Below are 27143 nucleotides of genomic sequence, written 5' to 3' on the forward strand. Positions count from 1 at the left end.
TTACAACTATTTATTTTGTCTTTCCCTTCAAACAACAGTTGAAGAAGTATAACATATAAATGTATGTTATTCTGCTTTGCTCCCTTTGAAGTAACAGTAGGTTGTTCTTGTAGTCCAGTGGTGGGGTTTCAGCCAAGATGCCGGGAACAGCCTTGAAGGCCGGTGCTTCCTTTCTTGGTTTTTCAGAGAGACTGGGTATAAAGAAACATATCCAACTGTCAAAGACAAGAAGAGCTGGCAGACAAATAAATGCAGTAACATACTCAGGGTACAGTTCTGTGTAAATAAGGTTACCTTTCCTGCAATCTGAATTAATTTGCATCTCAGTCCATAGGAACAGCATGCATTTACTTATTTGGCACACTCATACAATCTTCAACCTCATAAGAAGTTAGAGGTACTGCTTCTTTTTCAAGACACATTGTTTTTTGTTTTTAACTTCAAATCCTGCTCCAGCAAATTTAAAACTATGACTTTACACTTTGACATTGATCACATCATAGAATGCAGAAAACTGGCTTAATGACCCTTAACGCCCACACAGGCGTTTTCAATCACGCTAGCTGATGGACATTTAGTGTGGTGGGTGGACAGAGGGTGGAGCTTTGAGGAGGGGCAGTAAAATGAGTGAAGACTGAATGTAATTATATCATTAAATATATAGTTTTGACAAAACTACCAGGACAAAGACGGAGATACTGATCATGTATTCTGATAAATGGGCGTATCGATGTTTTTTTCTTTCTCGGAATTCACTCAGTCTCGGGCAGTAGCTGGGTGCACATGCACACACATGCTCACAAAGGTCACTCATGTGAGTAACAGGTATTGAGTGACAGGTACACAGGATTAAGATGGAAAGAGAAGGTCTCACATGAGAGAGTATCGTATTGAATACCACTTGCTGGTACGTGCACAACTGCAGCCGACAGTCTGCGTGTTGGACAGTAACAACTTTAAAGCGATAGCGTCAACAAGCACAAGGCTCTGCACACAGCTGTGCAATGCAGCAACCGACCAAAACACAAATTTGGGGATCTCTTAGGGGAAGTGTCAACGTTTATCCGGGTTTATTACGAAACTGTAGCAGGACAAATTAAAATATGACAGGCCACCACACTCTGGATAATTAGTGGTAAACACGGCTTTGATATGGCGAGATAGGGAATTAGCCTTGGTGGAGACATGTGCTCTCAGGGCGCTCCTCTAGTTTTTTTATGAACTGATAAGCTTTTTCACAGGGAAGCAACAAGTTTCTACCCGTAATATACATTTCTTTTTTCGAACTTAAAATTTACAGCCACGGAGCAGTCTCATCCCACAACAGAGGGGTCGTAGTGGGCAGGGATTTGAATGGAAATACTCAAATAGCCTTTTTAGTAATGTCCTCATCCGTCTAAAGTAACTCCATTTTTTTTTCTTAAGTGTTTCACCACTCACCAGCTGAGAGCATTTTTCTCTCCCCATTGAGAGCATCTGTATCCCCGAGATTAAAGCTGATTGAATTCAGAAATCTGTATCATTACAGTCATTAGATTACGAGGGAGGGAAACGACATTGCAACTCTGAATTTAATTTTGGAGGAATTAATGAAACGTAGGAGTGTGGATCAGGGAGCTGGTCACATGTCCGGCTCAAATGAGCTTACTGATTGTATTGACTCTAGCATAATGACCCTACTGAAGATGCATGAGAAAAGCATTAACATGACAAAAATCTGATTAAAACCTAGATTTCAAAGACCGACCAAACAGCCTGGAACAAATTGCTTTGGTCCTTATTGACAAAAGATCCAGGGATTATTGAATCAATTGATTTTTTTTATCCTTTCCTACATTTTTCCACAGTATTTGCATAATACTTCTCGTTGTACATTTTCATAGTCGTAGCTCCAGGTTTGTAAAGTAGACAATTGCTTGAACAAACAGGTTTCTTTTATCAAACCCACATTTTAAGTCAGTCTGTAGATTATTTTGGCTCCAGTGCAGGAAGAGATGCAGATGTTTGTCATCACACCATTGATTTAAGCCGTTACGACCACAAACCACTGGATATCCTCCATGACACATACGGTGGCTTATTCATGGTGATATTTTTTACTTATTTCCCAGGATGAACTCTACTCTTCAGAATTGACTTTTGTTATCATGGATTTCTTGGTGCTCATGATACACATTGGATATACAGTGGTGTAGAATCTGAGTCCATTTTCCATATAATTTCTCCTTCCATATTTTGTCTTTGTTGTTTCACCATCTCACATGAATATGTTTTACTACTCTAACATCAACATTTTCCCTCTGGGGATCCATAAAGACAAATCTTATTCCAGCTTATGTAGCTTATATCGTTGTAATTGTCAGTCTTTGAGTGCGTCTGTATTATTTCACTTTATAAATAGAACGCAGATTGACGGCGAGTGTCTCGTGATTTCTTTTGTACCGGCCGAATTTTTTGAAGATGGGGAATTATTTGTATGAGATGGACGCTGCACTGCACAGTGGTTGACAAGGGCAAACATGCTGCCATGGCCAAAAACATTTCCGTCTTAAGAAATGCGCTGCAAATTCAGAAATGCTCCTGATTCAAAAACATAAATAGTAAAGAAATACAACAGCATAAATGTGCTGCAAATAAAAAACATTCTTCAAGAAGCAAAACAACAAAGCAGCTGCAAATAAAGGAACCATGCAAAACCAAAACCTTCAGCGGCTGGTCGCAACAAAGCAGGATTTTTGACAAAAAGTCTACACTTTTCTATTGGAATCAATGGAAATCCACAAAGCTCTGGTTTGCCTATATTGTCCAGTGATGTGACATTGTGGCGATAAGAATCAATCTGTTTAAAGCAGGATTTTTGACATTAGAGGGTAAAGAGATGCTACCCTCGTTTTCATGACAGCGTCAAACTACAATCTAATACCGGAGCATTTAGTCTAATTACCATTGTGGCTGTGACCTATATGTCATACTACACAGAATGACATTTATTCGGTGACATTAATGTCACAGCTGAATGCCTTTTACATGTACTGGTGTCAAGGTGTCAAATATCCCGTCTATGACTGATGTGTGTGTGGTACAAACCTGTCGTGATGGGTATTAGTGATGCGTCTCTCCAAACATTGATATTAGTATTGATCTTTTTTTCTCCATACTGTGGTTTGTCGATTGTTGACTTTGACTTCCTTCCACTCAGACAAAGTCCGTCACACAGCATTATCCTTGCGCCCCTTTATTCTATCTTCATATCAGACCACTGGGTACAGCAGATCCCGGCAAGCTGAGAAATCCCCTTTGAAAGATTGGGTGAGTGGATCACAAGAGATCATCACAGGCTGCACGACACTCCTGCATTCATGACAGATAAAAGATCAAGCTTCTCTCAAAGGTCTTCATCCACTCTTATCTGCACTATTCATGAGATCTTCAGTCTACGCTGCCGTAGGGACTCTCATGACTATGTGTAAATAAACATGCAAGCAACTGTTTACCGATAATGTTTGCGTAGGCGAGTCCATGTGCACGTCTGATGAATAATGGATTTCAACAAGAATCCTCAAAGGTATTAAGGCAAACCTTGACCATGTCAGGAAATGGGCGTTAATCCTCACGGAAGCATGCAGCCTCGTTCCTTATTTGTCGTATCCTGTTCCATCAGGTGCAGCCATTAAAGGATTATTATAATGTCAAGGTAGAATTCCTGGAGCTGAGCTCTTGACAAATCACACAACCCGTCCTGTATTTCAGTCTAAAACCAGACTGGTATCGACATGATTCCGTCTAAATTGATATCGGATGTCACTGAACAGTGCATCTTAATAAAAGGCAAATTTCATAATATCAGTATGTGCTGCAAAGGGAGTTGTAAAGGAGCGGCCAGATCATTGGCCAATATATGATAATGTGGAATAATATTCATTGGAGTGCAAGCTGGTGTGAAATGGCCTGATAAGATGAGAATGTTGACACACCTGCTGATCACAAATAGTAAACCCGGCATTTTGTGGCAGCTTCTTTCCCTTATCGTTCAGGATCGTCAGTGCTTTTGCGATGGAAAAGGCTTTTTACTCAATATAAATTCTAAAACACCAAAATAGCAAAACAACACAGTTCGCGCACACACATACACACATACACAAAATATATATATCTGATATATTTCCTAGCCCACTAAAATTATTTAAAATAAAATCCTAAATTCTATTTGGGTGTACTTTCACTGGAGTTTATCTTCTCAGATATTGAACAGGACTGCCTCCGGTGAAAATGCATCTGCATTTCATATTTACTTTATGCTATGTTTACTGACATAGCATAAAGTGAATTTACACATACCTCTGTTGCCACAGCTCGAGTGTCCATTCAATGACTATAGATAAATGAAGAAATAGTTGTGAGACATGTCGGATATGTACATAATCCGATCACGACATGAACAATAGAAAACACAGCAGGTTTTAAATGTGATTGCATTGAAAAGTTACTGGTGTAATTATGCTCATAACTTAAAGTTAATGCTTCTCAACATAACATAATACTTTTGGACAGCTTATAACGGGGGGGGGGGGGGGGGCATAGCTACAAACATTCAAGGTTCGAGATTAAAGATAAAAAATGCACATAATTCTTTACTTATTGGTTATATAGCCTCAAAGTTCAGCAAACACAACTCCTCTGAGAAACAGACTATTCAATAGCACAGACAACATTAAAATTCACAAGGTTTTACCAAGGTTTATGTGACTTGTTCTATTTTAATGCAGATTTAATGCAGGTGATCAATTATCTTCAAACTTTGGAGTTAAGGGGTTTCTAAAACAATATTGATTGAAATTTCGAAAATAACAGGCTCCTCAAAAATATCACTTTTTAAAGATTCTCAAAACAATGTGGTAAAACCCGTCTGCCGTCACTGAGATTCAGAAAAGGCTTGATGGCCGTGGTGGTGACTGCAGCGCAGTGATAAAGGGACAACCAGGCAGACAATGACTAAGTGATTAATGGCCCCGGAGCTCTATTGTTCTTGTGTTGAAAGATTTCTTGTCTTTCACTTCATTAAACGGTTAGATCAAGTGGGTTTTTCACACAGAGCAGTTTTGAAATGCGCAGTGTTGGAGCAACGCTTGCTGTCTCAGTATGACACCGCGGTTGAGGACAAGAGAAACACATACATTCATAATAGATGTGCATAAATATTTCAGGAGATTAAGATTGTATTAAGGACGAGTGTATCAAAGAAGTATAACTCACTGTGAGAGGCTTAAAGGGGCTATTCCAATGTGTTGCTATTGCCGCATAGCCAACGTTAGCAGTAAACAGGGGCGGCTGGTCAACAGGGGGCGATAGGGGGCGCCACCCTCCCAAAGAAAAAAAGGAAAAAGATGATAGCGATAAATGTTGACGATGATTATAATCGTTATTATTTTTAAATATATTAAATTATACTTTTATCAAGACAGGTGTTCATATCATCGTCCGATCAGCTGCAGCGCCAAGCCCTGCTTAATAGACTATGGAGAGATTTCCATTTTGCCAAAAATCGCCCCCCATTGCTCTCAGACTTTCACGTGCACCGTGGGCGGTCCAATCACGCCTTACCTATGATGACGCCACTGTCACAGTCATGGCTAACGGGAGCAACTAAATCGTGACGCTTAAGAATTGCCATTCAGTCCTTGTAGCAATGAGGATGAATTGGCAACCAAAGAATTAGGACCTCGCAGACCGAATTAAAACATCAGGCAAGCATCTACAAAAGGAGGGAAACCGGGAACCTTAGCCATCATCGCCACAATTGCCGCCCCTGAGATATTTGTCACTACCGCCACTGGTAGTAAAAGCAATTTACTTTCAAATCAACCAGAAAGGTTGGTAGTTTCGCATCAAACTTCTTTCCTCTTCAAGCAAGAGTTAGCTTTCAAGTCCAGTGTGACCTGAAGGAGAAGCACTGCTTAGATGGTGTATTATTGCCCTGTCTCATAAATCCATCCGCCCAGTGCCACGAAAGAAGACACGATCAGCAGCAGAGAAAACTTACATATGGCACCTTAATATGAATAACAGCTCCAGGGATAAGTCAGTGGTGAAGCTGTGTAGGAGTAGGGTTTTTATGGAATTGTAAAAATTTATAAAATTGTTAAAATCCCCTTTAAGATGCTATTTATACGGTGTTTAGCATTTTAAGGATTATAAAAATTGAACCAATTTGCCTGCATGTGTCTTGACATTACTACAGTTACAATGCAAAAATGGCGATGCAAGATGTTAACCCTGGATCTCAAAATAATTATGGAATAGCTCTATTTCCATGTCAAAATGTTATTGTGTAAGGAAAGGTGGAAAAAAACGGTGCTTGAAACTGAAACTGGCCCCGTCCTGCTGTTTTGTTTCTCCAGGCTTGAAACACTTCGCCCCATAAGACTAACTAACTGTCCGTTCCCAGCAGTAAACCTAATGCAGTAAACGTGTGTATAATAAAGTTAGGCAGTGCAGGGCAGGCAGCAAAGTGTTTTGTCTCAGCTCAGGATACAGTCACAGATTGAGACAGGAAGCAGGTCAGTGTCTACCTGGCAGTGCTGGGATGGCGTGTACCCTAAAAGTGCACGTACAAGTGAAACTACTTACCTAGAGTGTCTGCTGGAGGTGTTCTGTTTCCACTGGAAACTTTTTAGAAAGCGGTTTCTTCACCAGCAATTTTTATTTGCCTTTTTGCTGCACCCACTCTTTTCACTTCAAATTAGAAGCCGAAAGTCAGACGACACAAGTGTTTTTATTTTACTAATAAGACTTACTTATAAGTCAAGCAATAAATCCTAAGTCTTGTTTTCCAAATAGGTCACTTACATGTCCTGCCAACACTACTTGTGGCTTTCTGAGCATTTGGGTAAGTTTTTACTATGGGGGAGTTCATTCTGAACTTCACTGCGTCAATATATTTAGAAGAAACTAAGTTCTAAAGTTATGTAACAGTTCCAAAATTTTAAAGCTAATGACTTTAAACCACTAGTGCTACATATTCACTGTGAATACTGTGCGTCTGCATGAGGGAGGCATTTTGCAGCCCAGGCTAAATCTGTCCATGTTCTGCTAATAACAGCAAATCTTGACGGTGTGTTACTCTACTAGTAAGAAAGGTGAAATGTTTCCACATTGTTAACATGAGGTCAACTGAGCCGTCTTGTCGCTGCTACTCTGAGGGAAGCAGCCTTCGTCTCCAGTGGGCCAGCGGGAATCCATCTTATCAGCCTCATTTTCTCTCTCTCTCTCTTGGATTAATACAGAAATTACTTTTGCATGCCTGAATAACCCAGTATATTAACAGAAAGAGTTAACTTAAAAGTGACTGTTGATGATAGGTCAGTAAATCAGCAACTAATGATAAAGTATGCACAAATCCTGGCGCCCCTGTTCACAACTCCTTAAGTATACCTCAGGAGAGGCAACATTCAAAGGGCAGTCATTTGGAAATAGTCCAAACATCTCAGAAAGGATTTTTGCGTGCTCAAAAAGAGAGCTCGACAGAATCCTGTTAATGTATTCTAACACTGAATCCTCTTTTAGCTTGAAAAGAAACTGGTTGAAGGGTGAGGTCAGAAATAATAGTCTCAAAATAGGAGTAATTCATAACAATTCAAACACTAACGTGAGAAGGAGCCGGACAAATCAGAGGCCACTTGTTTTCCGAGCACTGTGAAGAGCTACAATTAAAAGGAGTTAACAGCTGCATGGCAAAGGCTGGTTGCTCGCTGTTCCTGACAGGAAGAGAAATCGGCCAATTCACAGCCATCTCACTCCCTCCCAGTCCTTTCATCGGGGGGGAAGGGAAGAGGATCGCCCCGTTCTGTGGTTTCGTCAAACTGCCAACCAGGGCCCAGGAACACACTTCATTAACCACTCCTACGGCAGAGGATGGCGGCTTCTCCCAGACAGCAGGAACAAATCTGGAGTCTTAGAACGACCACGATGCATTACGCTGAATAGGCTTGTCACTCCTGCCCAGGTTCATTTCCTTTTAAGTGTGAGCTCGAGTCAATCAAAGGAAATGAGCGGAGAAACCCTGGCTATTATTTATCAGTTTAGCCAGGGAGGTTGTTTCATCACCGCCCTGCCACATGTCACATGCTGCAGGAAAAGGTAGATGAGCCAATAAATACATTTGGCCTTGGAACCACACGAGCACACATTACAGAGGTATGCTACTAACAGTTAAGGTAAAACGTGTTGTTTGTTAAGGGCCATTGAGCCTCTGGTTTGAACATATACTATATAGACATTTCTTATAAGATTTAAAAATGAAAATTGATATGTGCAAACCTTCTGTACAATTGGCATTCAGATATAGCAGATAGGGCTTTTTCTATGTGGTTAGAATGAAAAAAAGATAATCCTTTAATCTGAGTGAATTTGAATTTTAACATTTCACCAACATCAAGTGAAATGCAAGTAAGGGCTGATGCACACTGGAGGATTTTCAACTCTCGACCGTTTAAAAAAAACTTGGAAGATCAAATCTCTCTCTCTCTCTCCCTCTCTGGGTGAGATTGAGGCTCTCAAGGATGGAAACTCGTCTCTGAAGGAGCAGGTGGAGCAGCTCCGGGACCAGCTGAGAGACAAAGATGGTCTCATAAAAAATTTGACTAAGAAACGGCATGCTCGCTTCACAGCCTACATGGACTGCCTGGTCGAGCTCACTGAGTGTCAGGCCAAGTGCACGAGTCCGGAGGCAAGTCTGCACCAGGAGCCACCTCAGCCCGAGACAAGCTGGAACAGAGAGGTGGAGGTGGAGAAGGAGCACCAGGCTCTGAAGGAGCAGGTCAATCTGCTGAAGGTTGTACAGAGGAGGCTGGTGGATGAGCTTGTGAACCAGAATCAGCTCATCATGAGTGTTACTAAGAAAAGGAGAACTCGCACCAACGCCTACATTGACTGCCTGGCCGTGCTCACTGCAACAGAAAAGGAGCTGAAGAAGAGTTTGGCAAAGACGCTGGAGGTGAAGCTGCAGCAGACTCGATCTGAGAGACAGATGCAGAAAGGTGGAGGCCTTCAACACAGTAAACACTTCTCTAAAAGAGCAAGTTCACATTCTGAAAAGTGAACGGGCGGAGCTCGAGGCGTTAGTGAGAGATAAGGACGAGCTGATGAAGACAAACAAGAGACAAGCTCCCCCCAAATCTTACCTCGCCTTCTTTGAGAAGCTGAGTGACACAGAAAACGAGCTGGAGCGTGATGAGAGGATTTGGAGGAGAGAGGAGCAGCAGCAGGGGACAGTGAAGAGATGGGTGTGTAGAGAGAAGTTTATTATTGAAGTAAATATTATGAATTTGGTAAATATGGTAATTAAATATAAAAAGTAAGGTAACATCAACCGGTGTACGTCTTTCTGAATAAAGACACAGGATCATGGCTCTGATCATTTAACAGTGTTGGAGTTAAACACATCAGTGTGAATGGTTTAGTGGGCTACTAATCACAACAACACAGCAACAAAAGACAAACAATGCTTCTTACATTTTTTACAATTGGTTTCAGTGATATATTAATTGTGACAATAATACAATGACAATAACAACAAATAACCTTGTCATCAGTTGGTTTTCATATTTATTTTAACTGCTTGCTGATGATAAATTTAAAAATCACCAAAATATGCAACCATCTGTTTAGTAAACCTTGAAGATTTCACAGCAAGTTGTTCGCTTGTTAACAAATGATACAAAGATTTGTTGGGACCATTTTTAATCAAATGTATAAGTGGAGCTCATTACCACTGTGTGAACTTTAAAATGAAGAAAACCTAATTCAAGAACAGACATATTTCCACAGACCAATTTCACTTCACAATGATGGTTCACCACCTCAGATTTTCACCCAGACAATATCAGGACAATCTGAATTTTTTAAGTTAAAGCGCTTGGAAATATCAGATTTTCCCTCTTTTGGTTGTAGCAAGAGTTCAGTCAGACAACTCACGTTCGATCACGGCATCTAGGCTCCAACTTAATCACTCCCCCATATGATTACACAGGAATGATGGGAGTGATGAGCAAATACTTGTAACCCCCCGTTGGAGCCTACAGGTGGATGCTGGGGTGGTGGAGGGTTTGAAGCAACAGGTAACAATACTGCAGCAGCAGTGCAAGCAAGAGGGGTTGATGGGAAATGTCTCTCTGGTTAAATAGACCACCTGATAAGGTGGGTGTGTATTATAGATGGTTGTGGAGATTTAGGTATGTCACATGATGTATGTCACATGATGTATGTAATATGATTGGCGCAGCGCAGCTCGAGTTGTCTGCCAGACCTAGTTCACAGGTGTCGCCATATAAATGGCGATTTTTATGGCACTTGGCAAAGATGAAATCACTGAAAAGATGGCAGAGGGCAGTGATATATCCCAAATAGGGTTGGACTACAAAATTAGAGGTCTAGTCCTTAACTTGAAGTGTGGACTGGAATCGAGTCGAATTCCCGGCCTGAATTATTCTCCCAGTCCGCCCCTGGCTCTGACTCAATCGGCAGGGGAGAGCGGGGTAACATGATATATCATGTTAGCTCGTGTGATGGCCATCACACGAGCTAACATGATATATCAGTAAAATGTACACATTTCCCATTAATTCAGGATGTTTTCTAGCAATGGAAATGATCAGAATGTCTTCAGGACAAAGGGCAGTGAAAATATGATTGTTTTAAAAAAAGTGGTCAAGTGTCCCACTTTACCCCATAGCTGGGGTAAAGTGGGACACTTACTTTTTCCACTTTAAAACTACCATAACAACACATGTTGTAATAGTTCAAATCCCGACAGCTAGATTGACAACCACTAATATCAGACTAGTGACAGAATTATGGGGATTGGTCAATTAAGCACATTTATGATTATTATGATTCAGCTTACCGGCACATTGTTTCTCTGTCCAATTGGCAGGGACATGGATATTGTTTTTCTCTGCGTATTAAAATGCAGTTCACGGCACTTAACTGGAGCAAGGCCATGGAACTGGTCAGCTAGTTGTTTCAAGTGTTTGGCAAGCTCCTCCTCCATCTCATCTGTGAATATTCTCTTTACCTCAGCTACTGAACCCCAGGCTACTGATTTTACTTTCCCTTTCTATTTTTTCTTTATGAATCTTTTGAGGGTTGTCATATCAAAATTTCTATTCCTTCCAGCTTTTCTTAAGGACTTCTTTCCTTGCATGACCTCAGCGGCTGCACTCTCCATCTCTGCGAGGGGTGTATCGCCCCAGGTTGTCTTCCTGGTGTATAGTTTCTTGGCATGATGGCTTTTCTACAATGTTTATGACATTAAAAATAAAACAAATATAATGTAATATAACACAAAAGTATATTTAAGACTAAACTTTACTTGTGCTTCATGTTGGTTACCCCACAGCATTTGTCCCACTTTACCCCACAGCCACAATTTTAGAAAAACAACATATTTTATCAATTCAGGCTAATCTTCAGCTAGCATCAATCACATGGTTTTATATGTTGGAAGTTCATCAACATGTGTGATATAATTTGTTCTACCTGAATCAATTTGTTTTGACACAACAGTTGATTAAGTTCAAAGCAAGAAAATTTACTTTTACATGCAAAAAACAATTTTTTCTGAAAAAACATACTTTCCACAGCACCAGCATCAACTTCTCCTTCATGGCAAGGGGGGAATGGGAGGGGCTTGAAAACATAATAGTCACATGACCACAAATGTGTTCCGTTGCCTAGATACAGGGGGTGTTTCACATCACCCGATGTCCCACATTACCCCGCTCTCCCCTACAGCCTTACGATTCTTTTTATAAACCCCTCACACGTCATGATTATTTAGTCAGATAATCGGCACGAGTGACCTCCAGTCTGGAACGCCCCCACGATTGTCTGAAGGGGCAAATTTATAGACCGATTTTAGTCTAGTGTGCACCAGCCCTAAACAAGCAAACCATCACGTCTGAGGAAAGATGTGCTTCAGAAATGCCTGTTTTTAAAGTGAAAATCACTCATGATTCAAATTGTTTCGTTCAATTGCTTGTTACTATTCAAATGTACCTCAGAGTGTGAGCGAATACACACATTTCAGTAATATGTGCTGCTCAGTGACACATTCGATCTGTTGAAAGGGCAAACTATGCAATTTTTATTGTGCCAGAGCATTTTTTAGAAGCCAATTTTCAACAATGCTGCATTTCTCTATTTTTTTGCAGACAGTTTCACAGTAAGTTTGAAAACTTTTAACTTACTGCGACTTATGGATACTACATTGCACCCATGTTAACTACTGATTTGATAGGTGATAATGATGATCCGGTGCAGTTTGAAGAGTTTGATGTAAAATAAATGATTTGTAAAGGTACAAAATATTTCAATTTTTTGGCAAATGCTTAAATATCATATAATTCCCTTTTCTGTCACCATACAGATATCTAATAAAATGTGACTATAGCATATTGCTCAATTGTTCAGGTCAGCTAATACTTAGAAAGATGTGAGACAGTTTTCTATCAAATGTTTTAGTCAGGTGTGGAGGCTGGCTCTCAAAACATGAAATGAAAAATAACATTCAACTACTATATTCGTAGTTTGTTAAATTTGTTAAATTTAGAAAATTGACCAGAGGTAAATTGAGCTTCTGCCTCTATTGTGTGTGGAGCGTTTCTTTCTGAACCGTGACAAATTTTCAGCCCCTGACTTAATGTGTTAACTCTGTGTCTATTCTGTCTCTCTGATGCTCTCCTCTTCCTCACCTCTCTCTTTTGGTGTCTCATCTGTCTCTCTCACTCCTCATCTCCTCCACTCCCTCTTCCTCGCTCTCCTGTCCGGCTCATAAATAAAGATGCAGTTGGACTATGGCAACCAAAATCTCACAGAATCCTTCTTTGTTTAATCTGATGATTTGATTACAACATATTGAGTTAACCACGCATTTTGACATATCAACCACCCTCAAGCAAATCATCAATGGACTATTCCATCCATGCACAGTGATCAATATTAATTTTTCCATATAGAATGAAGGTCCCATATAGTAACACCAACGAATGCCGACAGGCCGACAGGCTAATATTCAATGGAGCTACAGATGTACATTGATCAAAATTGTATTGTTATTAATGACTTACTGCACTGTAAAAACATCCATCTCCCATAACATCATGTGACCTCATCCTTTCCTGTGGTTTGCTCTTTTGAAGTTTGAGTGTTAGCTCCATTGCTCTCTCGTCCATCCCATTCAGGTGAGTCTGGTAATCGCCCTCAGTTATGACGAATTAAATATAATCATATAAAGATGTGCCTTGGAAAGCACATTTGAGAACCAGTGAGCCAGACTGGCCGGCCAACTAGAGAGCAGCTCTCCCTCACCAACCTGAGCATGCAGTTGAGACATTGCTATTCCCACTTGGTCTCAGTAATAACTTTCTCAATTTCCTGTGGCTCTGTCCGTCTTCCTTGTTATTTCCCAATAACAAATAAATCAATCGATTTAAAAGGCTGCCTCTCTAAATCAGCTTGCCAGCTTTAACCAGACATTTCTTCTTTTTTGTTTTAACCTGTGCTACATTGTTGGACTGGCCTCATCAAACTTTCTCAAAGACTAGAAATGCACTGATACCGTATCAGCCAATGTTCTATTTTGTTAACATGTATAGAGTTTGTTAACTTTTTTACTTTAGGCTAAACGAGTAAAGTATATATATTGTCAAAATTCCGACATTATTATCATAAGAGGGATGTAAGCCAGTAAAAAAACTGAATACAAGATTTTTCCAATTGTACTTGTTTGTAGTGTAGTGTAGTGTACTTTTGAGTGCACTCCCCATGCAGTAGGCTCACATTTTGATCCCATGCTGTGTCTTTGACTTTTGATGAATTTGAAAGAAACAGTAGATAATGATTCTGCCTCCAACTAACTAACAAATAGGAATAAAACTGCCTGGTTGTGGGACAGACGAACAAATACCACTGGTTATAATACGTCCTGCCACCGCTGAGCAGTGCAGGTGTGAATATAACAATTCTACAAATTCAAAAAAACAACAACTGTATTTAGCTTTGTAAAATTATTGAGAGTAAAGCTGTTGAATCTGTCTCCATGTGTGGGGCTCATTGACTCCCTCTTATATATTTTCTGCATACCTGCCCTGTCAAGTGCAATGATTGGAGCCGAGCACTTGAATAATAACTCTATCATGTACACCAACTCAGACAGCGGCTGGGCCAACTGTCTCATCTGCTCGGTCATTATTCACAGTCATTTCAATGATCCTCCGCAGCATCCACAGTTTAACGATTATTCATTCATTTAGATATATATTGGCACTCGTTTGACATTGCTGGAGGAGGTGAGTGGGATCTTAATGATTTTTAAAAAATAAAAAAGACTCACTGTTTGAGTCTTTGAAAAGCATCCGACTATAAATGTACATGCCGCCTCAGCACCATCCCTCCATATGGCCCATCTTGCAGCATTAATGTTTGATGCACACATTCGGCACAATGAGCAGTGATTTCTGGACTTAATGGCATAAACGTCCTTGTTTTGTATGTAATGGCAGAAAATTCTATTCTATTCAGTGAGCAATAGCCACGTGGGCGATGGTTTTATTAATCCTTTAGGTTAATCAGGGTATATGAACAATAGTGTCTCTTTACACGTATTATTGTATTTAATTTCAGCCCCAAATTCAACAAATACTTTTAGTGTCTCAGTGCATGAGTTGTTTTTTTGGGGCATTTTTCTGTGGTTTTATTCAATGGAGCATTTCCTGACTAGATGTTCACCCTGAACCATGGCATCGCTTGCTTCAGTACGTTTCAGCACACCGGATGACAAGCCAACATTCTCTAGGTAGTAGACATTGTATCCTCTCTGACCCCAGACACATTTATATCTTTCTATTTAAAGAACCTCATGTCTGCGAAGGATTTCCTCCACTTTCCCATTCATTATACGCTGGATGCACAGATTTGAAACTTGGAGCAACCTCCTGCTTCAGAACAATATGTATTATTTTAATGAAGACGTTTACCGTGGAAGAGACTCTGATTCTGGATTTGGACTCTGCCAGGTAGGGAGGGAGGCTTTCAGTGATAGTTAGAAAATGCTAATTTGATCTCGTCTAATTTAATTCCCTGACAATATCTATAAAATTGATTAAGACTTGAAAAAGCGAGTATCCTTCCTTCTTAAAATATTTAATTTCTCATTATTCTAATCAAGACTCACTCTGAGCCAGTAATGAGTGTCTGCAAGCATTAGGCTGGAGGAGCTCACCCATGTGATGGACAGATCCGGTAGCGGCATAAAGAAATCTCTCCATGCACAATGAGAACAATTGCCACCCGAGCTAGATTCAAGATTACCCAGATGCACGAATCCAACAGAGGCTGATGGGTGATGGATAAGGGTGGCAAATAAACCGTTGGCAAGTAAACACACAGACCATATAAATGACGTAAGTGTCTGAATACGTGGGGCGATAAGAAGTGTGACTATCTCACAAGGAGACATTCACACTCCCGCTACTGGACTCCTTCTTACTCAGTCTGTCGACATAGCACATTCTGCATCAGTGGGTGAAATGCATTCCTGAAGCAACAGAAAGGATACGTTTGATGATAATGATGTTTGTACAAAGCCTGATCATAGACACAGAAAACCTGGATTTTTTCTTAAATTGTATGTTTGTCGCACATTCGAACATGAAAATGACCACATACTTGGTTGTGAGAAGTCATATCATGTTCTATTAGCAGAGCACATAAACAGTCCAACCATTCAATAAGCCTGATCCTACAGCACTCTTACCAAATTTAACATTTCCTTAAAGTCCCATTCTGGAAGTTTGTAAAGCACTAGATCTCCTGAACTGTGTTCAAATTAGTATTTCTCAAAATTCTGGAATAATTCCTAAATCCTCAGTTTAACATATTCCCCCGAAAAATTTAGTCTGAGTCATTTTAGCTTTAATTTGTTTTGCTAGTATAGCACTCAGTAGAGCACATCTGCCAAGGCCCAATAGTCCAATTAAATTCAAACAAGCTGCACCAGGATGCTCGCACTTTTAGATATTAATCCAAACATATTTCAGATTCTTTTCATCAATAGCCATTACTTATTCCCTGGGAAATCTGTGAAAATGTCAAAAGTTATAAAAAGATTCCCGGGATACAAACAAACATACAAACAAACCAACTATCAAACAAATGGACAGATGAATAAGTATATACTATTTAAAAGACCAAACAACTCAAATGCACTGAACAAAAACAAACAACCATGAATGTTATTTGCATTTTAGCCCAATAAAAGGTTTGACAATGAATCCATAGTTTTTCCTGCAGGGATAAATGTCACGCTGCCAAGGCTCCCCTTCATCATTCCATCTCTGCTGGGAGATATCCTCATTTAGCTAAATTAGCTCAAGTCAAGCCTGGCTTTAATGTGAGCACAGTAATGACAACCCAAGGTTAAAGTGAGGTGTCAAGCATTGATTTGTACCATTTTCAACGTCTGAAATGAGAATGAATAGAAACATTCGTCTTGCCACAAGGCCACAGCATGGAGGGAAAAAAAGGCCAACGGCTGTAGAAAAAAAAATTACCATGATTTCATCAATAGAAACCTTGCTCTGGTTCAACCCAGTAACATTCAGATTGGTGTGTTAATGGCATGTGTAAGTGGTATGGCAGTTAATAGTAGATTATCATAAAATAGAGACAAACTATCTGACAACGTAATGACTTGTTATTGATTAACGTGGGCACTCTGAGCCACAATATGTCGGGTCTGAATACACCGAGAGAAAAAAGAAAGTGACAAGCGAAAGGAGAAGAGAGAGAGAGAGAGAGAGAGAGAGAGAGAGAGAGAGAGAGAGAGAGAGAGAGAGAGAGAGAGAGACTGAGAGACGGAGAGACGGAGGGCTGAGTGGGGAGATAGACCTGGGAACAGTGTTGTTACCTGTGGACTAGTGTGAGGAGATATGGAGATTTGCTCTGGAGGTTGGATGGAGTGATGAACTGGGCTGAGATAAGGGCTGCGGAGGATTATTCAATCAATCGCCTGTAGCCATATCTTTACACAACTCGTCTGAGGAGACACAGGAAGGAGTCGGCGCCTTTCGGGATAAAAAGAAGAAAGAAATTACATGAGGTCTCTCCAGTTCACAGAGGCTTCTCCTCAAGTATTGTGTCAGAGAATGTAATTACGGGAGATTGTGATGGCGTGCATGCCAAGTTGCTTCAGAATATGGACACTTTTAATAATGGCTATACTTCCTTTACTTAGAAAACATTATTCCACATTTAGATATTGAAGCCTCATTCATGTTTTAATTAATTTTCAATATTAAACATTAGGAATACTTTAGGGAATAGCCAAAAAGTGGCTTAAGAGGCTGCCTGCATGCATTACTTTGTGTGACGAGCTTACAAAAGACTAGAGAGCAAGGATACGTCAAATAGATGATTCATTTAATCATCATCACCATATCTTATCCCGCCAGTGGCGTATCCATTCTACAGATGGATGGATGTTGTTCATCTCCTTCTGGAGCAAGAGGGACCCCATGGGCACCCTCTGAAGATGTGGTCCACGGTCTGAGTCTCGCAACGGGGACACTGAGCATTGGTGTTGATCCCTCAATTTATAGGTTGCTTGAGATCCACCGCATAAAAGTCAACTCCCATTTTGAGAAAAGCAGAGTGCATGTCTAAGATGTAACCAAAAGGATGCTCCAACATCAAAACCAAACATTCCTGCTTTGGAGCTGGCTTTTATATCAAACATTATTAAAGCTCGTCAGTAGACAGAAAAAAACATACTCTTCGTCTGTAATTTAAACTCTTCGATTACATTTTTGAATAAAGTGGCCAAAGTGTGACAGATTGAGGCAAAGTGAGGATAAATAGTCTGTGATGGTAACAACAAGGATATCTGGCTCAAATACTGGTGAATAAATGAAAGGGATCCTAACAGTGCTGCCAGCAGACTATTTACTGATGGCTGATTGGACATAATGAATGCTTTCACGTTTTTGTAGCTTCATATAAAGCCTCAGTCTTCGCATTTATGGCTTCTATACCAGTTGCGCGTTGTTTATTGACTCGCACCTATAAATTATTCCTCGACAGTATCTGTGCAATCTCTCCGCTTTCTTCGCTTTCATTTTGAATAAAGTCCGCTTTGACAACACACCATCTTTCATTGCATAACACAGATAACAGTTACAAATGCTATGCCTGGTTACAACAGAGATAAAAGAAGGGGGGGAGGGCGTGAGATGATATTAGGGGAAAAGGTATGAATTTTGACCTGTGAAGGTTGAATCACACCAGGCAGATAATGTGTATGTGTGGGATACTTGGCTGTGATATATTGCTAAGCAAAGACGAAACAAACAAAGGGTGCTTGACAAGTATAAAGCAAAAAAAAAAAATAGGATTCTCTTGGGTGTATCCGAGTGTGTCCTCACAGGAGAACTGCTGCGTGCCGCACACATCCACACGTTTATTCTGCATTAGGTTCACGGAGCATGAAGCCTTCTTCCCTAAATGTCACAGGGTTCAAGTTCCCCTTAAGACTGGCTCATTTTAATAGTGAATGTAACTCTGATAGTTACACTAATATTGATGAATAGACTGTGCCATCAGGTAGAGGCACCGCGACGCAACTCCAAACAACACCAGGTCGCACGAGGTCCAGTTTTGAGGACTTTCGATGGCTCATAATACATTTCCAACAATCGGTGGAAAGGATTAACACCAGACTGCAGCTATTTTCAGGACTTAACTTTACATCATCTTTTTTAAAAAGGAGCAGATGGGCTCGGCAACGGAGGAGTCCTATTGATTCTTGGTTTCATTGATTTCCTCCCTTTTTCTCCCTCTCCGTCAGTGGCAAAGCAAAGGGATGGGAGGCGCGGTAGCTGTGAGAAGGTCTCTCTCTGAATAAGAATTGTGAGGCGCCGGGCACCAGGGTGAGGTGCTGCATGAACAATAACCGCTGCTGCTGCTGCAGATTGTGCTGCACTCCAGACTTGGTGTGCTAAGGGGCTCTCACTGCAGATGTGCTCCTGACACGTTACAGCAGGTAAATTGCCAGCACTTAATGAGAACCCAGAATTATTGAATTCCTGTCGGCTTGATGTGAGACACAAAGAGACATCCTTAAAAGCTTCCTCAATCCCCGTCCTCACAGTGCGGATGTGATGTTAACAGGTAGCATCAGCCCCCAAGATGAAGTGAGCGGTTGTTGCTACAAGGGTTCACGTTAAAAGAAAAAGTACAGGTCAAGCTGGGAAGATAAAATACCCTCATCTTAAAGGATTGATTCATATTTCTGACAAAAGTTGTCATATTTATTAGCTTGGGCTAAAGATCCTGTGGATAAAGCTGCTGGGGTCAATTGTAATTAACACTGCAGCAGTTCGAGGGGGTAATTTATGTTTTATATATCCAACACTCTGATTTATGAGAGTTAGAAGTAATGAGATAAGAGGAGAAAGGAGACATTCTGGGAATATTATGTAATTCAGCCTCATGATCAAGACTTAAAGATACTCTGATTTCTTCTTTTATAGGTCAGTTCTCTTGAGTTTGTGTTACCGTGAAACATTTTAAATGGAGTTGAAATGTGTTTTTGCTTTTATAATACGGGCCGCGATTGCATAGGTAGTTAATGGCAACAAGGCTAAGGCTAACTTTCGTCAGTCTTTGAAGAAAGTGTTTCAGAGACGTCACTGGTTTGTTCACATCACACAGCATATTTATGGCGTGTACTGTAAAAAATTCAGTACATTCTTTTCTCTTACAGCAAACATGTCTACAAATATGCTACCGAGGGCCCATGACATCCATCTTTGGTTTAATCATTGTTTGATAAGATGCAGAAATCCTCATCAACATGTTTGTTTAACTCTTACTTTGGCTGTCGACTCCAGTTGATCCAAAGATCCATCCACCATCTATACGGCTTATCCTTTCAGGGGCATGGGGGGGCTGGAGCCAATCCCTGCCAACATTGGTCAAAAGGTGGGGTAAACCCTTGGACAGGTCACCAGTCAATCACAGGACCAACATATGGAGGCAAACAACCATTCACACCTACAATCAATTCAAGGTCTCCATAACCTAACCCCAATCTGCATGTGTTTTGGAAGCTAGGGAAACATGCAAACTCCAAATAGAAAGACTAAGTGGGATTCAAACAAGGAGCTGAAGACGTAACAGAGAGAAAGGTGTTAGGCAAAGACCAGTAAGATGAGACGTTAAACAAAGCAAACATACGAAAATGGAGAGGCAGAGAAATGCGTGAGTTGGTTGGAAGTATCACTTTGTGAGCTTGGATAGAATGACTCAAACTGTGTGACACAGAGCTGTGACAGTGTGAGTTATCTCCTCCCCATGGCTAATCTACAGTGGTAGCTGGCTGAGGTCACCGCAATGTCTAGGCCGAGGTGCTAAGGGAGCAGTGCAGGTGAAAGAATATGCTGTTATTCATCCACACAGCTTCCTGAACTCCACACGGGAGCTAGCACACTGTTTATCTGCCGATATGACAACTTAAGTGAAACTTTTCCATTGTGCCAACCGGTTATTTACAACCCACTCAGTGCATTAAAAATATTTGTAGTTTTAAAACATTTTGCTTTTTTTCTGATCATTAACATAAGAGCATAAATCTTAACAGTCTCAAATAATTGCTTTTTTTTTATGATCTTAGTGTTCAGGGTGGGGAATTCAGCATAATTTACATTTCCACAGTATTAATCACATTAGGAGGGCATGTTTCCACAGTGCTTATCCTCACAGCAAGAATGCTCCGGGTTTGAACACAACCAGGGCCGACTGGGACCCTTCTCGATGTGCATACTCGCCGCATTCACGTGTCTCCTCTGGGTGCTCCCATATCCTCCAGCAGTTCAGTCATGCAGGTCAGGTGAATTGGATATTCTAGAAATCGCTGCAGGAGGCTCCAACCCCCCCTCAGTAAATCCTGAAAAAAGAAAGGAGCAAGGGTAAAGAAACAGGATGGGTGATTACATTACTACAACACAGTCATGCAATATTCAACATCATATTGCGTGGGGTTTCATTTATGAAAAAAGAAAGAGTAGTAGTCTGCCTTGCATAAATTATGGTGAAGAAAATCCGAGGTGAACAGCTGAAAGGAGTCTACGATGCTTCAAAAGCCCATCAAAAGATGCTGTCAGTGCCCATTAGTCATTAACATGAAACACTGCTGTGTTGACTTTATCTCTATTCATCAAACTGACATGTCCTTAAAGAGTAACTACACCCAGGAAGAAAAGTCTGCTTCTGCTGCCATCCGGCATTTGCTGCTTTCTCAGTCATACAACACAGTTGGGCATTGTCTCAAATTATTTTAACAGTTTTTAGCTCAGCCCAATGATAGTTTCATTCCACACAGGATTTAGTGTGTTTGTTGTAATTCGTGTTTTTTTGTATGAGTGGGTAGGAACGTTATTAAAACATGACGTAAAGGGAAACGTTGAACATGATCACACTCGATCTCCATCAAGAGATAACAAGGCTTCTCACTTTGGTTCTGAATGCAGAATGACTTGGCCTAAAACATTTGCTTTGTTTGCAGCCGACTCCTCCAGCTGAATTATTCACTAACATGCTGGAGCTCCTCTTGACAAGCGGCATGACTTAAACAAAGAATCAGCCTGTTTCTACATTCATTGGTCGGTTGTTTGTTTGTTTAGCTGCTACATCACAACCGTAGCGTTGAACACCGACATGTTCAACAAATTTCAAAAAGCCAATTCTAGAAAACTTTCCTGAAAATGTGTCACTTTAATTGTTGGATGTAAGTTTGGTGCAATTGAATAAACATATATAACCTTTATTATTTGCCAGATCAGAGGCAGTGCAGCTTTGGCCTTCTGCTCACCTGGTTTTTCAGTAAATTAGGTTCTGCTCCTGAGTCTCAACACAATGCTATTCAGATTAACCCTGAAATAAATGCTATTCTTATCAACACTGTAGTATCAGGGCAATTTAAAAGAAATGTATATATATATATAACTTTGATCTCATACAATTGTTTTTCTGATGATAATACGACTTTAATCTTGTAAATAAATGACTTTGTCTTGTTTTTTTTCTGTAAACCAACATTTTTATCTTTTGTCTTTATTCTCAAACATTTATGATTTTTGGTAATATATCATCGTCATCCTCGTAAATACACAACTTTTATTTTGTTATATTACAGCTTTATTTTTGTATTATTATCACTTAATTCCTGTTAGTGTATGCCTTCTTCCCTTTAATATTACGACTTAATTTTCATTCATTTGTGAATTTTTTGGGGGGAATATTGGGATTTTTCTCTCAAAAACCTTTCCTTTGAAGTGGCCCTTCTACTCCATCCTACTCATCAGTTCAGTGAATAGTTTGAATCAAAATAGCATATTTACATCCCATATTGTTACAAGAACGCGCTGAAAGTGAAGACATATATGGGACAAAGTTATTCCAAGAAAAACAGGTAAACCATGAATGTGATATGACACATTGGAAATTGTTTGATTACTTGTAGTTGTTTTGTATCCAGTGACATGAAATGTGACTTGTAATTTATTAACATCTGTGACGTTTTCATTAGACCATCTGCAGCTCAAAATCCCTATTGGGGGGGGGGGGGAGTTGAATTGTTAAGCATCACAAGATTGCTGGGGTGATGGGACTGTCTCTGGTGCAATCTAATGAGCCTGTGCTTGTTTACCTCTGCCTCCACATTGCCTGCAGTGAAAAGCGCCAGCATTTGCCCGACATGAATGCCAGTGTTTTGATAAAGGTCAATGAGGGTGAGACACGGCCGCTGAAGTTTGCCTTCTTTAATTAGCTCTGGCTTTGTGCTCGCTGCTCATCCCGTGGTGTCAGTGCACCCATGTTCAGCCTTTTAGCCGCGGCCGGAACAAAGATGGAGCTGGGAGGGAGCCAGACAAAGAAGGGTGAGGTTAACTATCAGCAATGATTCACTGAGATGAGACACTTAAATCACTCTGGCTAAAAATAGAGAGAACATTAATGAATTTGGGGTGATACGATCGAGGGGGCAACTTGTTAATACTGGATTATTTGCGATTGTTGCAGCGCTTTATCTTTGACCATTGCACCTGCAGCAGTGATCACTAACTGAAACAACCGCATTTTTTCAAAGAGAATTACAACTCTGTGACGTGCGCAGCCTGCAAAACTGTGTGTGAACAAGATTTTAATCAGATATCCAATCCTCCTGTTCATCAGATAGCACGATGAGAAAGTTTCATTATCCACTCACTAGTACCTATTGTTTTCTACCTACACGGGGTAATCTGTACAATGATAATTGAAAAAAAAAAATATGATACAACAAGAAACATATCGGGAAGACTTTAAGCCGGATGGGGACGTATCTCCCACTATGGAGATTGCTTCTCAGTTGGTTGCTAGGCCACCTGGTCACAGTTAAGCCACTTTTGTCTAGACTACATGTGTATGAATATGGACGCCCCTTAAAAAATGAAGTCAAATTGTCTTGGTCTCCATCTGATGGCTGGCTGCAGTCTCAGTCTTAAATCCCGCCTCCCCCGTATTGATTGATGGGGAATGGACCAAACTAAAAAGTCCAAGTATACGTCAATTAGAATGATCTCAAAATGTGATTGTAGACCGTTCTTATGACACTGGTTTTAGTTCAAATGCTACTTTGTTTTATTATTTATTTGATGCTATAAAAACAGGCGGCAAGTCAGGATTGGCTGGAACGTGATTGTTTGAGTGGGACCTCGATACCACGGCTCCATCCCTTGTTGCTACTATGAAGACTCCAAATGCAAAAGATGTCAATATTTGAATCTAAGATATATATGCCACATTTCTGGGTTAGGGGAGGACGTGGGGAGAGCTAGTCCATCTTTGTGTACAATCTATGGTCCAGATTAAACTCTCAACAGCTTTCTGATCTGATTACTATTATGACGTTAGCATTGCCATTGTTAACAGGTGCACATCCTGACATTTGCACTCAGCAAAGAAGCAATGCTGTGTCAGACCAGAGCCTCATACACCTGCTTTGTTTGTCTTGTTTCAATTCTGGGCAAATTAAATCATGTGATTTAACCCAAGACGCCCCAACAAATCCATCTACCTGAGGTTACCATAGCAACGTGTGTAAACCTACAATGATTAATGGAACAGAGAAATCTTTCAGTCAACATGTTACTCGCACTTCATCAGTTCAACATTAAATGTTAACATGAATCTCAAAACAACATCTGTGCCTCAGTGTGTGTGTCTGTGAGTCTTATTTTTAATGAAACAAGCTGTGCAATACCACGCATCTGCCCAAAAGTACAGCAATAACTAATTTACAATTAATCTCCACAAAGACCCCGTAATTCTGCTTGAGACTTCATCCATCATAGACACACAATTAGAAATGAATGATATAGCAATTTCGATGTCAAACAAAATCACTCAAGGTTACAGAGTCCTTATCTTTCTGCCTTTGTAAAAACAAAGTTGCTGTTCTATGCTGATATTCAATAGACTTGTAATTTCTTGAGAAGTCATGAACTCCTTGCTGCCGCAGTTCAGCAATCACTCCTCTGTTTGCAAAGATGCATGTTTCAAATGATGGTTATTGAAAGGCTGTCTTACAATAAAGGTCATTCAGACTTAATTAGAAATCTAGTTGAAAAAACAAGGTTCGGCTACAGGACTACATGAGAGTTCTGATAACCAGCGGACGCAAAAATATATTTTACAGAGCAACACCTCATTAAATGCAATTTAAATTCTTTTGTAAAAGAACATACTGAAAAATATTCTAATTTGTGAGACCAAATTATAACCATTCTGTCATAAGCATATAATTTTTTCTATTATAAATCAGGTTGAAAATATACCCTTAATTAACTCTGGTTAATGAAATGCTTATTGTGAATATATTTAGTTTATATCAATCCTGTCGGTTATTTATTAATTGGAAATGGAAAAGTAAGATCACACATCCAATAAATGAGAGTTTATACTGAGAATAAAATAAATGTGAATAATTTCTGATAAGATAATTTGAATAGGAAACGTGTTGGCCTACTAAAACCAGTGTCGGCGGTTAAAGGATGCTCGCCAATGCATATTATACAGACTCAATACTTTAAATTGCAAACATAATGTGAGCGAGACTGTTTTTATCTCAATGATATCAACAAATATCTAAAATGGCTGCATAATTGTGTGCGATCCTTTCAGGAAAACCAAGCACTAATTCTCATATCAAATAATTCTGCTACATAAAAATATTTGACTCCAAAATGTAAATATGAAAAGAAAGACATAACAGTGCGTCGCATAATTTGGGAACACACCAATTCTATGATATTGACCATCCCTTATATCATGGTTTGTAATTCCAAAGCTCTGATATGAATCTCTTTGGAGAGTTTGGTGTCAGCAGGAGCGACCCCTGGGGGCTACTGCCGGAAAGTTTAGCATTCATTTGATACAAACTGAAGAAAAACCAAGCTAACCGCAGAATATTTCGATAAAGCTGGTAGAAACAAGATTGTGAAGGCTTGAAACATAACATCATAGGTATTTACAAGGGCTCTAAAAGAGAAGACAACCAAATATGGAGCAAGCAACAAGAACTGAAATTAGATTAACAGGATCACTGGAGGCTGGGGGAGTGGCGCTGCAGGTGGCAGAGAGGATGGTTACCAAATGGGCCAAGCAGTCTCAACAAACGCTGGCGCCTGACACACACAAACTCAAAAATAAAACACAAATCCCAGGACAGCACAAAATAATCAGAGAGGGGTGAAAGGTGGCGTACCTCCATGTCCTCCCACAGTGAACAGGCCTCACTCTGCTGGGCCTGTGGTGCTCAAAACAGGGGGGAACACAGAGAAATATCAAAGCACTCAACAGATGTACAATGACAGTATACAGGGATAACTTTAAACACACAACCTACAACTTCACACTCCTTCTGGGACGCAATTTATGTTAGGATGGCTGCCAGCAAAGGGCGGGTTTACAGCCAAAATAAGTCGACTACAAAAGCAACCACCAATATGAAAAAACTATGTGCTACAAAATTAGACCCACTAGAGCTGCAATGACCTTGGCTAACTCATGAACGAGTATGCAGTCGTATGAGTGTCTTGCACTTGTTGTCATCATTTGGAGCCCGAGTGTGAGTTATAGTGACAGTGGAGTGAAGGTGCAGTATGGTGGTCCTGCCGATACACGTGCTTAACCAATATAGAGTCGGTCTCAGCTTTCAATCATGACGTTCTTTCATCCTTACACATACATATGTAAATACTCTTGTCTTCACTTTTATGGAAGCTGCTATGTCATCCATCTTTATATACAGTCCAGGGAGAGAACACCTACCAGAGAATCTGTACAAACGCCAAAGGCAACAATCCAGAGAGGAAGAGCAGCTTATAGCAAACATGCACTGCTTGAACAAAGACGTATGTGGATGTATTCTCAGGCAGGATAGTGGACTGAAAAGTAAATTATAAATATAATCGTATTTCCTTGTCAACAATCACAACTGGACAAGAAAATTAAATTTGAAATGCTTTATAGGCAACATGAGACTTTCCTCTGCAATACCACACACAACCATTGGTCAAAATGGGCTCTAAGGCTGACTTGCAGCACTGTACCCTGATGATATGCATAAGAGGTTGTTAGTACTGCAGTGGCTCGGATAGACTTTCACTGCGCCAGCTACATATGGATTAAAAGACTCACCATTGGGGAAATGTGGGGGAAATAATATATGACCAATAGCAGAGTACAAATATGCATGATATGTGATTGCAGCATCTCACACCGCCTGAGTATTATTTGCTCAGCTGCTTCTACATCATTTCCACTCGACAGCATGCTGTACTATTCTGATCGGAAAGAGCTGCATAGTAAAAGAAGAATCCACAGTTGGTTCACAACAAGCTAATTTGATAGCCATGCAACTGTTTCTTTCCGTCTTGTTAGTGCTACCATGTTGTTATCTGTCGATGTGATGCAATAGTTTTTGTGACAACACAGACAACAAAACAGCTGGGCGTACAAATACACATAACATCAAAAATACATGTGGTTCC

At 40.2% G+C, this 27143-nt stretch overlaps 1 long non-coding RNA gene across 1 annotated transcript; it reads right to left on the reverse strand.

Annotated features, from left to right (window-relative positions):
- Nucleotides 1-83: 83 nt before the first annotated feature.
- Nucleotides 84-17470, reverse strand: LOC128453605 (uncharacterized). The gene is made up of 3 exons (XR_008341523.1): nt 16964-17470; nt 3088-3295; nt 84-191 (listed from the first exon to the last, which is right to left on the reverse strand). It is a non-coding gene; the product is annotated as an uncharacterized LOC128453605 (long non-coding RNA).
- Nucleotides 17471-27143: the final 9673 nt, after the last annotated feature.

This window comes from Pleuronectes platessa, chromosome 12 (assembly GCF_947347685.1).
Source record: "Pleuronectes platessa chromosome 12, fPlePla1.1, whole genome shotgun sequence".
NCBI classification, from domain to species: Eukaryota; Metazoa; Chordata; class Actinopteri; order Pleuronectiformes; family Pleuronectidae; genus Pleuronectes; species Pleuronectes platessa.